The sequence below is a fragment of the Dromiciops gliroides genome, chromosome 5 (assembly GCF_019393635.1).
Source record: "Dromiciops gliroides isolate mDroGli1 chromosome 5, mDroGli1.pri, whole genome shotgun sequence".
NCBI classification, from domain to species: Eukaryota; Metazoa; Chordata; class Mammalia; order Microbiotheria; family Microbiotheriidae; genus Dromiciops; species Dromiciops gliroides.
Window position 1 is genome coordinate 151,735,545 of NC_057865.1, and position 14,311 is coordinate 151,749,855.

The 14,311-nt window shown below is 34.9% G+C and overlaps 1 protein-coding gene across 1 annotated transcript in view; it reads right to left on the reverse strand.

Annotated features, from left to right (window-relative positions):
- MAGI2 (membrane associated guanylate kinase, WW and PDZ domain containing 2) overlaps nt 1-14,311 on the reverse strand; it is a 1,715,773-nt gene that overhangs the window by 1,446,305 nt on the left and 255,157 nt on the right.

Consider the following 14,311-nt stretch of genomic DNA (forward strand, 5'->3'; position numbering starts at 1 on the left):
ATTAGCAATAGGCAAGCAGAAACATGGTAACCTGGACATAGATCACTAAGTCAAATTCAGATGAATTAATGAAAGGCTATTTGAAGCTAGTGGAAGTCTACTGTTATTTTTTCTTAATGGTGAAGCATTATCAATTGCAAATACTATTTAAATTTCTCTATCTCCATGCGTATGTATACATGCATGTATGTGAGTATACACACATGTGCATATCTATCTATATGTTCCAAGAGTCATAGAAATTTTAATCTATTAAATCTTAATGGGAATACCTTATAATATATGTATAGGTGCTAGGTGATTCAGTGGATAGAATGCCAGGCCTATAGTCAGGAAGACCTGAGTTAAAATATAGCCTCAGATACTGTCTGATCCTGGGCAAGTCACTTCACCCTGTTTTCCTCAGTTCCTCATCTGTAAAATAAGCTGGAGAAGGAAATGGCAAACTATCCAATATCTTTACAGTGAAGGCTCCAAATGGGATTACTAAGAGTTGGATATTACTGAAATGACTCAATGAATTATATATGTCTGTCTTTCCATCTATCTATCTATCTGTTTGCCTGTCCATCTTGGTCTGTCTTTTTAGGACCTAACCTGTGATTTTAATGATCTTGGGAACTCACAATGAATTAACATATTCTACTAATGCAGATGGACACCCATTTGGTAATTTATGGTCATCCAAAGTTGCCTGGGTTACTGAAAGGTTCAGTGTCTTGCTTCGTGTCACACACTTAGTACATGTCAAAAGCCAGGGTCAACACCTTCAGATTCTTAGAACAGTTCTGTATACTACTTTTTATCTTCATTATTTCAAAAAGTATAGTAATTTGAATACATCATGTTTCAAAAGAACTGTTTATTAGAAGACTTTAGAAGATTTCATTTAATGAAATAGTAAGAATAATATGTAATTAGCCTAAAATTTCCAGTTACATGGCTGCTTCTAACATACTTAAGGATGCATGAAGAAAGCTTGTTCTCAGATATTTTATATTCTCTCATAATTATTTAAGCTATTAACATTAATAAACACTGTTGCTATTATTTCTACTATTGCAGCTTATGCTAATGATGATTTATATTATGAATTAAAATTTACAACAATCTTTGCATATATAATCTCATTTGATCCTTATAACAGCTCTCTGAAGTGGACAGTGTCAGTTAAAGGTTTTCCAGGAATTGCACATTTTGCCAAAATTATGGTTACTGGATCTTACATCATGCATAGCTAGCCTTCCTCCAACCTACGGAAATGACTGACTGCTCCCATGATATCTGCTTTTGATTACTGAACCTCAATGTTCATGCAGGAAAGGATTTTTGGGACCATATAGTTCATACTCCTCATAAACATCAGCCTAACCCTATATGAATGTAGCGTCCAAAGTAATTAGTTTTGCTACATTTCAATTTCTTCTCTTGATGAGTGAGTAAACTTCCTCTTGAATAACCTGAGATTTGGTAAGGAATTTACTATACTTTACTAAACTCTAAAATCTGATGAATAATGCATATGAGTGAGAAGTGAGTGGACATAGGACAGAGAGTAAATTTCCAGGCCGTAGAAGTCAACACAGTGTACATGGCAAGAAGAGGAAAGGATCTGGAGTTAAATGATTTGATCTGGAATCTTGGTTTTTCTATTGAATAGATGCATTGACCTTAGTTGAGTACCTCCCCTTCTATAGGCCTCATTTATGTCATTAGTAGTCACCGAATTGGAGGACGCCATAGAAGTCATGTAATCCAACTCTGTCAAAAGAAGGGATTGGAGCAGATCCCTAGAAAAGGGTCCTAATTCTAGGATACTGTGACACTTGTCTTCAGGTACTGAATCCTAAAAAATTTAGTGTAGTTTTAAGTCTAAGTAGCTTAAAATTGCACTGAGACTTTTTGTATTCCTTGTACAATGGCATGTTTTTCCCCCCATATAATCATTAAATCCTGGGGCCAATTTCCAAGTTTATCAAACACCTGAGTCTGTAGTTATTGAAAAAATTTAGCAGAGTAAAAGTTCACTTTTTAAATGCTGTGATGAAATAATTGTTTCCCCAATCACCTTTATTATTCTCAAGTTAGAGGGCAAATAGGAAGAGTTGAACACAAACGATTGACAAAAAGCATGTATCGATTTATGACTTTTCTTTGACTGAAGTCGAGTTGTTAATTCTGACCTGCATGCTCCCAGTTTTATTCTACATATGGCAAACAACAATCCTGTAAGTTCAGAGAAGTGAACATTGATTTGACAAGTTCCACAGTGCTTCAAATTACACTGATTCATAAAGTGACTGGAAGGGAAGACAAAATAGCCGAGCCTGCTTCAAACCTTTACAGTGAAGCTCTTTGATGCCCCCTCTAGACAGCTACAAGTTTCAGTTAAAATCAAACCAAACCAAACCTAGAAGCTTAAGAAAATGCGTGGTGCCCCATTTTCATACCTCTATTTAATCTGGAATCTTAATAGAGGTAGGACATTTCCTTTCACTTCTGCCATTTTTTCTTTCTCTTCATAATATATTTTAGAAGATCTCTATTTCTTATATGTCACAGTCTGCTCATATGTTCACAGCCACCAAGTGTCTCCCCATCGCCTTCTGTGCAATACTCAATTTTAATTCCTCAGAGACTGTAGTGTTCTAAGATTTACAATCAAAGAACAACATGGATAGATTACTGGTATTCAAAAGCTGGGCTTTTGATTCTGAGAGAAGTTTGAGGTCATCACCAGAGAATTACAGTTTCCTTAAATAACCCTGGTCCCTTTTCTCTTTATTTTAGATAATGGGCTGAACTCACACGTTTGCGTGCTCTGTTTGTACATGGGTTTATCAATGTATAACAATAACATTAGTGAGTGTTTATAAAGGATTTTGAAGTTTACATAGCACTTTACAAATATTATTTAATTTGATTCTGGAAAGTAGGTGTTATTATTCCCATTTTACAGATAAGGGAACTGAGGCAGAAAGCTACTAATTTACTTGCCTAGGGCCACACGGCTGGTAATTAACTGAGGATGCATTATAACTCAGTTCTTCCTGAGTCCAGTGTCAGAGTTCTATCCACTGCATCCCCCTAGTTGCCAAAAGTGTGCGTGTACACACACACATAGGTGTCAATACATATATGCATGCATACATATACACATACATAAAAGCACATGTGTATTCATACACAGGTATATGCATATATGTGCGTATATATCTATTAGACGTATGCACATACACAAATATATAAATAAACATACATGTGTGTACATACACACATGTATACATTCATAAGACATGTATGTGCAGACCATATGTGTAATCAATATGTGAGCCTTATAGCATATGTATATTTCTGTACAGCTAGGTGGTACAGTGGTTAGAGCACTGTGTTTGGAATCAGGAAGACTCATGTTTTGTAAATTCAAATTTAGTCTCAGACACTGACTAGCTGTGTGACCCTGGGCAAATCAGGTAACCCTGTTTGCCTCAGTTTCTCATCTGTAAAATGAGCTAGATAAGGAAATGGCAAACTACTCCAGTATCTTTGCTAAGAAAACCCTAGGTAGGATCACAGTTACACAGAGCTGAAAAATGACTGAACAGCATCATTTTTGTACATGCAGAGAGACAGAGAACCAGATAGTCATAGAGATATGTAGATGGGTTGTTTACAAGGGCTGTTAGCAAGGGATAAGAAGTGGCTATCTGGAGTGATGTCAGGAGCAAAGCAACAAAACCTCCAGTAGTTTTGGTTGTCCTTTCACGGGGACTTTATGTAGGTCAGAAAGAAGAGTAGCACAGGATGAACAAGCACTAAGTGGGTATGATCTGAAGGGAACATCTAAATCATTGAGATCAAATATTGATTTGAAAGCATAATTTTGACTGTATTGGCTTTGGCGAAATTTCTCATACTTAAAAAAAAACCCTTTATATTTAAGAGAAAAATCAACGAATTAATGAAATAAGAAAATGAGGATGTGAACTGAGTTGGAAAAGTGATCAACATTTCCATTTTTGCTTTCTCTTGAATTGTATACACTATATTAGCAAAAGTTGTATGTCATGCCAATTGATAATAGTTTTTTTTTTTAAAGTCTAACAACCTAATTAACATGTGAGAGGACAACATCTGTTTTCATATAACAGTATTTTTTCTGGTTATTATGCCAATTGTTCCTATTCTTTATTGTTCCTATTCTTTATTGTTCCTATTCTTTCTCCCAGTATACTTACTAGATTTCAATGCTATTTTTAAAAATTGTTGAGCATTGTTTACGTTCTCAGCAATATACCATTCTTTAAAAAATGGCTTTATGGTCCCTCCCCTCATGGAGCCTACAGTTAGAATAAAAATGGGATTAACTGAGCCACTTTGGAAGAAGCTCCTTACTGAAAACCATAGTTCAACATCTGAAGCCTCAGTTATCATTTCAATGTCTACTATTTCTCCAAAAATCATTGTCCTTGTGTTGAATGGTCACGCAATTGAAATTACACTGATATCTCATTTATGCCTTTCTGTCTTTGGGGCAATGTTTGAAGAATACAACTGGGTTGTAACCAGCTGGCTAAAGCAGTGTGTGTCTCTAAATCTAGGCCAAGCTTCTCTCTGGTCAGTTCTTCAAAGTAGTGTTCTTGTTTCCAAAATCTGACTCTAACTGTTGTACACTTATAGGCACTTTCATGTTTCAACTAAAGCTCTCAGGAGTTAATATACTTATCTCGGTATGAGCTACAAGAGGAACTCAATTAGCACCATCTCTTTGGGCTCAATTATGGGTAATACAATTCTCCTTGTTAACAGAAAATGTTCTTTCAGTGTTCTTGTTATGTTGTAGTGATAACAACCTGGCAATGCATTTTATTTATAAAATGTGTCCTTCCCCAGTCATGTATTTGAGTTGTACTTATAACGACCAAAAAAAAAACTACTACATGCTAGCAAAAAAAATCCATATCTGGAACCAAGAAAAAATGCAGATTTATGGTTATAGGTAGTAATAGATAACTTTAAAAGATGGCTATGAATAAAATGAAAAATGTACATATGGGAGATTTTATCCCAGAGATGACAAGGGAGGCTGGTTAGAAAAAGATTACAGGGGACCCTTTGCTGTCACTGGGGGGTAGTTGGTCCTTATTGGAACCTCCATTGCCCATCAGAAGTTCTAGAAGAGCTCTTCTCATAAGTCACAAAGGATCAGGAGCCCTGTTCTCAGTTCCATGGCAGAAAAGAGCATTTGTGATCAGCCACAAGGGCACAGTGACCTGTCCACAGTTCCAGGGCAAAAAGCAGTGCTTGTTCTTGTGGATACAGGGTAGCAGAGGTCGTTCCTGGGTAAAGGCCAGAGTACAGACCAGGAAAGCAATGAACATACCTCTCTGATGATCACACCAACTTGAAAATCATGAAAACTTGTAGACTCATGGAACTAACTCTGAGAACATCAACTTGAAAAAGCCCAAAGCTTGGTGCAGTGCCTCTCCAACCCAGGAGGGCAAAATCCAAATTCTAAATAAAGGTCAAAGTCAAGAAATATGTTGGGAAGATTTACAAATTACAATGACAACAAAAACAACAACAACAGAATTTTATTATAAAAAGCTACTAGGGTGGCAAGGAAGACCAATATATAAACTCATATAAATGAAAAAAACAACTACAACCAAAGTATCAAAGAAAAATAGCAATTGGACACAAGCCCAACAAGAATTCTTGAAAGCAGTAAAGAAAGATATAACAGTCTTATAGAACAAATTAGAAAAAGAAATGAGAGTGATACAAGAAAATTATAAAATGAGAATTAACAGCTTAGTAAAAAAGGCACAGAAATATTGAAGAAAATAACACCTTAAATAGAATTGGCTTAATGGCAAAATAGGCACAACAATTCACTGGAGAAAAGATCAGAATTGCAGAATTGGCTAAATGTTAAGAAGACTTATAAAATTTTATTGAAGAAAATAATTCCTTTAAAATTAGAATTGGGAAAGTGGAAACTAATGTCTCCATAAGTGTTTAAGAAACAATAAAATGGAATAAAAGAATAAAAAAATGGAAGAAAATATGAAATGTTTCATCAAAAAAAGCAACTAATCTGGAAAATAGATCAAGGAGGGATAATTGAAGAATTTTTGGACTACCTGGAAGCCATAATAAAAATAAGAGCCTAGATAGCTAAGATAGATTACAATACACGACTGAATATGTATATAGTTTTCCCTCTTTGAACCAATTCCAGTGAAAGTGAGGTTCAACCATTGCCTGTCACACCATTTCCCCCCTACCATAAATGCTCTCCCATACTCACCTTTTTTATGTGAGAAAATTTTGCACATTTTCCCTCTACCTTTTCCCTTCTTCCAATGAATTTATCTTACCCAATAAAGAAATAGGAGGGGAATGAGGATAATAGATATGAAAGGAAATGATTAAAGGGAGGTCAGAATAAGGGAAGGGTGGTTAGAAGTGAAATAGACTTTTAAGGAGGGACAGGATAAAAAGAGAGAGAAGAGTAAACAAAAGACAATAGGATGAAAGGAAATATATATTTAGTAATCACAGCTATGAATGCAAATAGAATGAGCTCACCCATAAAACAGAAAGGGATAATCAACTGTGAAAGACTTGGCTACTCTGATCAATAAAATGATCTAAAAGAATTTCAAAGTATTTACGATGCAAAGATAGCACCCACCTTCAGAGAGAGAGCTGATGAACTGTGAGTTCAAGTTGGAATATAATTTTCTTACATTGTTATGTTTTTTGGCATTATGGTTAATATGGAAATGTTTTACATGATTTTGCATGTATGAATGAGATCAAGTTGCTTTCCTTCTCAGTGAGTGAAGGAGGTGATGAGAGAGAAGAGAAGCTGAATTCAAAATTTTAAAAGAAAAAATAGTTAAAAATAAATAAATTTTTCCTAGAAAATCACAAAAAACCCTTCTGAATCTCAAAAAAATATATATTTCAGCTTAATTTGATGTTCATCTATCTCCATTTGTCATACAACCATTTGAAAGAGTAGGATGAATTTTGATCACAAATGTCCCAATTTTCAGAACGGTAGAAAAGGTGATATCTATTGTGAAACAATTTCTATAATGATTAATCAGGTTCAAGCAAGTCTGGCCCTGAAGCCTTCAAAAGTTTGAAATTCATTGCCTATTTGATGCGAAATATATTCTTTACCCAGGCATTTAAGACCTTCTGCGCCTATGATGCCACCATCTTACAACTTCATAATACTCTGTCACAAACTTTATTAGTCAATGCTTCAATCCAAGAGTGTCTGTCTGTCTGTCTCTCTCACACACACATACACACACACACATATGCACATAAACACACAGACACATCTCTGTATTTATAAAAATTATTCCTTGTGTTTTAGATGTATCTAATATTCATCTCTGCTTCTCAGAATAAATTTTTGCCTTCAAGGCACAATTCAGTGTGAGGTAGTTCCTGGCCTCACAGTGTCTAATGATCATTCCTTCCTTGTTTTTACTTGTAAGGACAGATATAAACTGGAACTCTTTCTAAATGATGTGGATTACCAGTGTCTACTACAGTGGTCAGTCCTTGTGTCTTCCATGCCTGGGATTAATCGCAAAGATGCTTAGCCATTGGACCAAGATGAATTGTTCTTCTATTGACTATTGGGATTAAGGATATATAGTACTTCATCTCTTTCAAGGTGTCTTCTTTGTTTGAATACAGGTAATGCCAGTTTTGCCTTAGGCTCAGAGCAAGATATGAAAGACCTTTTTCTCTTCTTCTTCACAGTGGCTGTGACAGATACATGGCAGCACAAACATGTGCTTGTCCAGATGAGTCTGATATTGAACCTCAAGACATAAGGCGATAGAACATCATCCTTGAAAGATAAATATTTTTACTCCTTCTGGTAACCTCATGATTTCCAGAAGTCCGTGCTTGTCTGCCCATAAAGATGTAATTTCTGCAACAACTTCCTAGAGAAGAAAAGTACAACCTACAAGAGGATTTTGCAGAAGAATGGATTAAAGAGTTTTTCCCTGTATCACCAGAAGATCTGGACGTATAAGTTGATCAGACAGTATTGATCTGAAATGAATAAGAAATGATTGTTGAGCAGTACTACAAACTTATCTTCATCACCAGTACAGTATAATAGGTGAAGGGTTATTATATCACACAATTACATTTTTGTTAATGCATTTCTGTTGAAGTATAGGAAATAAATATCTAGACTATACCTGATATATGCTTTACTTAAAAATCATAACAAACATTTTTATTTAAAGTTTGAGTTCCAAATTTTATCCCTCCTTTCCTCCTTCCCCTTACCCCTCCCTAAGGCAGTAAGCAGTCAGATATAGGTTATACATGTGCAATTATATAAAACATTCCATATTAGTCATTTTGTAAAAGAAAACTCAAATAAAAGAAAAAAATGAAAGAAAGTGAAAAATGGCATGCTTCAGTCTGTGTTCAACCAGTATCAGTTTTTTTCTTTGGAGGTGGATAGTATGCTTCATCTTTAGTCCTTTGGGATTGTCTTAGATCACTGTATTGCTGAGAATAGTTAAGTTATTCACAGTTCTTCATTGAACAATATTGCTGTCACTGTGCACAAGGTTTTTTTGTTCTTCTCACTTTACTATACATACAAGTCTTTCCAGGCCTTTCTGAAATCATCCTGCTTGTCATTTCTTATAGCACAATAATAATATATAATTCATATTTTTAGTACCTTTCTAGAAGTGACCCAGTTAACCCACTTCTGGGCTCTCAGTATGAGAGATAATTGAGCTATATTGAGATTTTTCTAGGAATAAATTCAGGTGGGAACAATGGAACAGATTGATAAAATAGCCTGGTCACCCAATTTTTGTGGTCAGGCTTCCATAGAACTGAAACTAATATGTATGTATTCAGACTGAGGGTCATTTGCTGCAGGAGGTTTCCCTTGGGCCCAAGTTGACATCTACTTATCTGATCATTTTGGTAGGTCTATAAAATTTATTTTCTATTTTTTTTCAGTTTATCATTATTACCATTGAATTCACTATTATTATATGGATATGTTTTTACTCTTGATGAGGTTTACAACTATACTAATTTACATACTACATCATATTTCACAAATTACTTTGCATATATCATTTGAGTCTCAAAACTTTATGGATTAGGCAGAAAAAACTAACATTATTAGTATTATATGGATGAGGTAACTGAGGCTTGTAGAAATTGAGTGACTTCTGCACAGTCACTGGACTTATATTTACTGTCCTTTTATGCCTCTCTACCATGCTGCCTTTCTAGGAATAATTCATTTATTTATCCATGAATTCAAAAATACACTTTGCCCATGTACTATGAACAACTGGTTTTGTTAGGTGCTGGGAGAAATTAAAAGAAAAAGACACAGACCTCACTTAGTCTTGAAAAGTTTGGATTCCATCATTCAGTCAAGGCAGAGTTAACAAGCAGTTATTAAGTACTTACCACATGGCACTCATTGTTCTAAAGCACTATGGATACATTGGAAGGCAAAGAGACTATTCCCACAAAGGGGAGGATGATGTTTGAACCTAATAATGTATTATAATGGCATTTTTATCAATAGGCCAAGATGAGATTAAACTGTGTGAAAACATCTGTGGTTTGGTTGCATTTCACTTATACCCCAATATATCAATTTATTTGCAATTCCATCACAAACCTGTTAATTCAGACTGCAACATACCCATGATTGCTCATCCCAGTAATTCTCCAAACAGGATCCAGATTTTGTGTTGTGGGCCTTACCCCTTTATATCATTTAATATTCCATTAAACTTGTGCTAGTAAGATATTATTCTTTATTCTTGTTTCTTGACCAGTTCAGCTCTTTCTGAACATTTTTTCTGAATAATATATTTTATCCCACATAATTATTGTTAATATTCTGAGACTCAGCACACTTAGTAAACTTTGGGTGGTAAGTGCCCTCTCATTTTTCTGAAATTGCTTTTCAAAAAGTTATACTACATCCCTGAAAGAATATTATAATTTTAAATTGATGTGTGTACACATGCATGCAAGCATTAGGATAATGGAAAGTCCTGTAAAAATTTCTCTAATGCTAATCAGCCCCCACTTTTTTATCCAAGCTCCTCCCTACTTTTCCTCCTATTCAAAACTATACCCAGTGTATTGTCCTTTCTGTTATGTCTGCCCAAGATTTATGTATTGATAGATTCTTTCAACATAATATTTTCATTGCATATGTTTAGATCAGGTAATAGTTTTTGATAAATGCAATGATACAAATGCATTTATTCAATTATTCTTTGACTATAATATCAAGCAGTGCATAGCACAGGGATGTATTTTGTTCAGCAGAGGTGTTTGCTCCTGCCACAGAGAATATTCTTTACGGAGACAGAATGGAAGTGTGATTCCCTCTATATGACAAAGTAATCTAAATGTTCCTTTATAGGGATTACATAATAATCATGTTAGGGGGTTAATGAATCAACTACCCAAATATCGAAGTAACTCTTTGGCAAAATTCATCACAATTCAAGATCGTTCATGCTACCAATCCATGAATTAATAATTAATGTGTTTCATTCAACAAGCACTTACTGAGAACCTACTCAGTTCTAGGAAATGTGCTATATATTCAGGATACAAAGATATTAACAGCCCCTGTCCTCAAGGAGTTTATACTCTGCTGTGGGAAAACCACAGATACAAAAATAATTATGTAAAAATACAAAGTATCTTTGGTAGGGGAAAGCATTAACAATGTGGTGGGGTATAAGGAAAATCCTTAAGTAAGGGTGGCACCCTATATGTATTTTGATGTAACCTAGGTAATGTATGAGATAATAGTGAATAAGGAGTGCATTCCAGGAATTAGGGAAAGCTTGTAAAAAGTCAAGGAGGTGGGGAATAGAATAATTGTGAACTAAAAATGACAAGTATAAAGAAATCTTATTGCCTTATAGATTTTGGCAGGCCAATAATTGATTAACTCATCAAATTTTCTAATAATCAGTTCAAAGAAGGCTGCAATCTAAGTTGGTTTTAACTAGGGCCGCTAGATAGCACAATGGAAAAAACACGGGGCCGGGGGGGGGCAGCTAGGTGGCTCAGTAGATAAAGCACTGGCCCTGGATTCAGGAGGACCTGAGTTCAAATCCAGCCTCATACACTTGACACTTACTAGCTGTGTGACCCTGGGCAAGTAACTTAACCCTCATTGCCCTGCAAAACAAAACCCCAAAAAACAAACAAACAAAGAAACAAAAACCCAAAAGAACACCAGGCTTGGAGTCATGAAGATCTGAATTCAATTATGGCTTCTCACACTTACTAGCTGTATGATACTGGCTTAATCACTTAACCTTTTTTTTAACCTAGTTTCCTCTTCTGTTAAATGAGTTTAAGAACATTCCTACATCCCCAATTGAGAAATGGTCAAAGGATATGAACAGGCAGTTTTCTGATGAAGAAACCAAAGCTATCTATTCCCATATAAAAAAAATGCTCTAAATCTCTAATGATTAGAGAGATGCAAATTAAAACAACTCTGAGGTACCACCTGACACCTATCAGATTGGCTAAAATGACAAAAAAGGAAGATAATAAATGTTGGAGAGGCTGTGGGAAAATTGGAACACTAATGCATTGTTGGTGGAGCTGTGAGCTGATCCAACCATTTTGGAGAGCAATTTGGAATTATGCCCAAAGGGCGATAAAGCTGTGCATACCCTTTGACCCAGCAATCCCACTTTTAGGTCTTTTGCCCAAAGAAATCATGGAAGGGGGAAAGGGACCCACATGTACAAAAATATTTATAGCTGCTCTTTACGTGGTAGCAAGGAATTGGAAGTTGAGGGGGTGCCCATCAATTGGGGAATGGCTGGACAAGTTGTGGTATATGAATACAATGGAATACTATTGTGCTGTAAGAAATGATGAGCAGGAAGAGTTCAGAGAAACCTGGAGGGTCTTACGTGAGCTGATGATGAATGAGATGAGCAGAACCAGAAGAACATTGTACACAGTATCATCAACATTGAGTGTTGACCTACTGTGATGGACTATATTCTTCTCACCAATGCAATGGTACAGAAGAGTTCCAGGGAACTCATGATAGAAGAGGATCTCCAAATCCAAGAAAAAAAAAGAAAGAAAGAACTGTGGAGTATAGATGCTGATTGAACCATATTATTTCTTTTATTTTGGGTGCTGTTGGTTTTTTTTTTCTTTCTATTTTGAGGTTTTGCATCACTGCTCTGATTCTTTCTCTTGTAACAGGATTAATGCAGAAATAGGATTAATGTTATTATGTGTATATATATGTGTGTGTATATATATATCTATATGTATATGTATAGAGATATATAGATATAACCTATATCAGATTACCTGCTGTCTAGGGGAGGGGGGAGAGAGGGGTGGGAGGGAGAAAAATCTGAAATTGTAAAGCATGTATAAACAAAAGTTGAGAACTAAAAATAAATAAATAAAATAAAATTAAAAAAAAAAAAAAGAACATTCCTACATCTCAGGATTGTTGTGAGAACCAAATGAAATAATATTGGTAAAAAGCTTTGTATAATACCTAGCACATAGTTGGTACTATATAAATGCCAGTTGTTATTAACTTAAAATTAAACATATTATCATCTAGTATTATTTTGTAGTGTGGAAAGGCTAAAATAATTGGAGGATTAATTTTTGGAGGTATTATAAAATAATTATTGAGTGTATAAATTCATTCGTCATTATCTATTAAGTGCCAGGTTTTTTAGTTTTAAATTATATTTGTATTAATATATTTTGTCTTAATTATTACCAAAATTCCCCCTATATCACATTCTCTTTTTATCCTAGAGAGCCACTTATTAATAACAAATAAGTTTTTGTAAAAGAAAAAAGAAAAATCATTAGCAAAATTAATCAGTATATTGAAAAATATTTTAAATTATATACAATATCCCATACCAGTGAGCCCCATCACATACACCTCTGAAATGAGTTAGAAGTTTTTTGTACCTCTTCTTTGAGGCCAGGCTAACCATGTTTGGATAATTTTGGAACATTTATTTTCTAGTATTTTACTGTTATTGCCAATTATATTGTATAATATATTGTATATATTGTTATCCTAGTTCTGCTACCTTAACTTTACATCAGTTGACATAAGTTTTCTTCTCTTTTGTCATCCTATTATTTCTTTTAAGAAATACTTTTCTATTACACTCATGTACCACAATTTATTTAGACTTTCCCCAATCTATGGGAATCAACCTTGTTTCCATTTTCTTGCTTCAGTGAAAATGCTTTTCTAATTAATTTGGTAGAGATGGAGCCTTAATATTTCTCAGTAAGCACCTTGGGGTATATTTCTAGAAGAGTAATCTTTGGGTCAAAAAGATTGTGTAAAAGATTTAAGGCATTCTCCTAACTACAATCTTTGGCTCTCCAATAAGCTATAGGTATAGAATTCCTGAGTTCAAGCCCCCACTTGACACATACTGGCTGATTGACCCTAGCCAGATAAGTCACTTAACCTCTTAGTCACTGTTCCAGGCAATCCTTTAAGACTATACATTGGAGAGAAGCTGTCAATTTGTATTGGTAGAAGTCCCTTGCAGGGAGCAATCTACCATTAAAATCCAGGTTCTATTGAAAGAAATTTTATTTTTTTCTTTCTTTCTAATCCTTTCTTTATCTCAATTTATATAGTTATATATTCTTCTTTTATTGGTGGGTATATCATAAAAGTGCATCAAATAAGTACCAGTCTTGCTTTTTTCCTGGTTATCCTTTTTGCAATTTTTAAAAACAATATTCAGTTTGGAAGCATAAATTTTCAAAGACATATCCACATTTCATATTTATCCTGTGATGCACTGGACCTGATTTCAGAAGAACTGAATTATTGTTGGGGATCAGAAAATGATTAGTTTTGAGACTGTGGGCAATGACCCCTCTATGAAGCGTAACATCTTCATTTGTAAAAAGAAGAGACTTTATCTCCTCAGGTCACTGGAAGAAAAATATTTTGCTTAAAGATAGTATTCTGCAGAAGAAAAGCTATTGGAGTTGAAAGTGGTCCTGATTCTATATGATCTTGGATAAGACACTATATCTTTTTTTGGGTGAGGCAATTGGGGTTAAATGACTTGACCACAGTCACACGGCTAGTAAGTGTCAAGTGTCTGAGCCCGGATTTGAACTCATATCCTCCTGACTCCAGGGCCAGTGCTCTATCCACTGTGCAAACTAGCTGCCACCTAGATTTCTAATCTTAAAT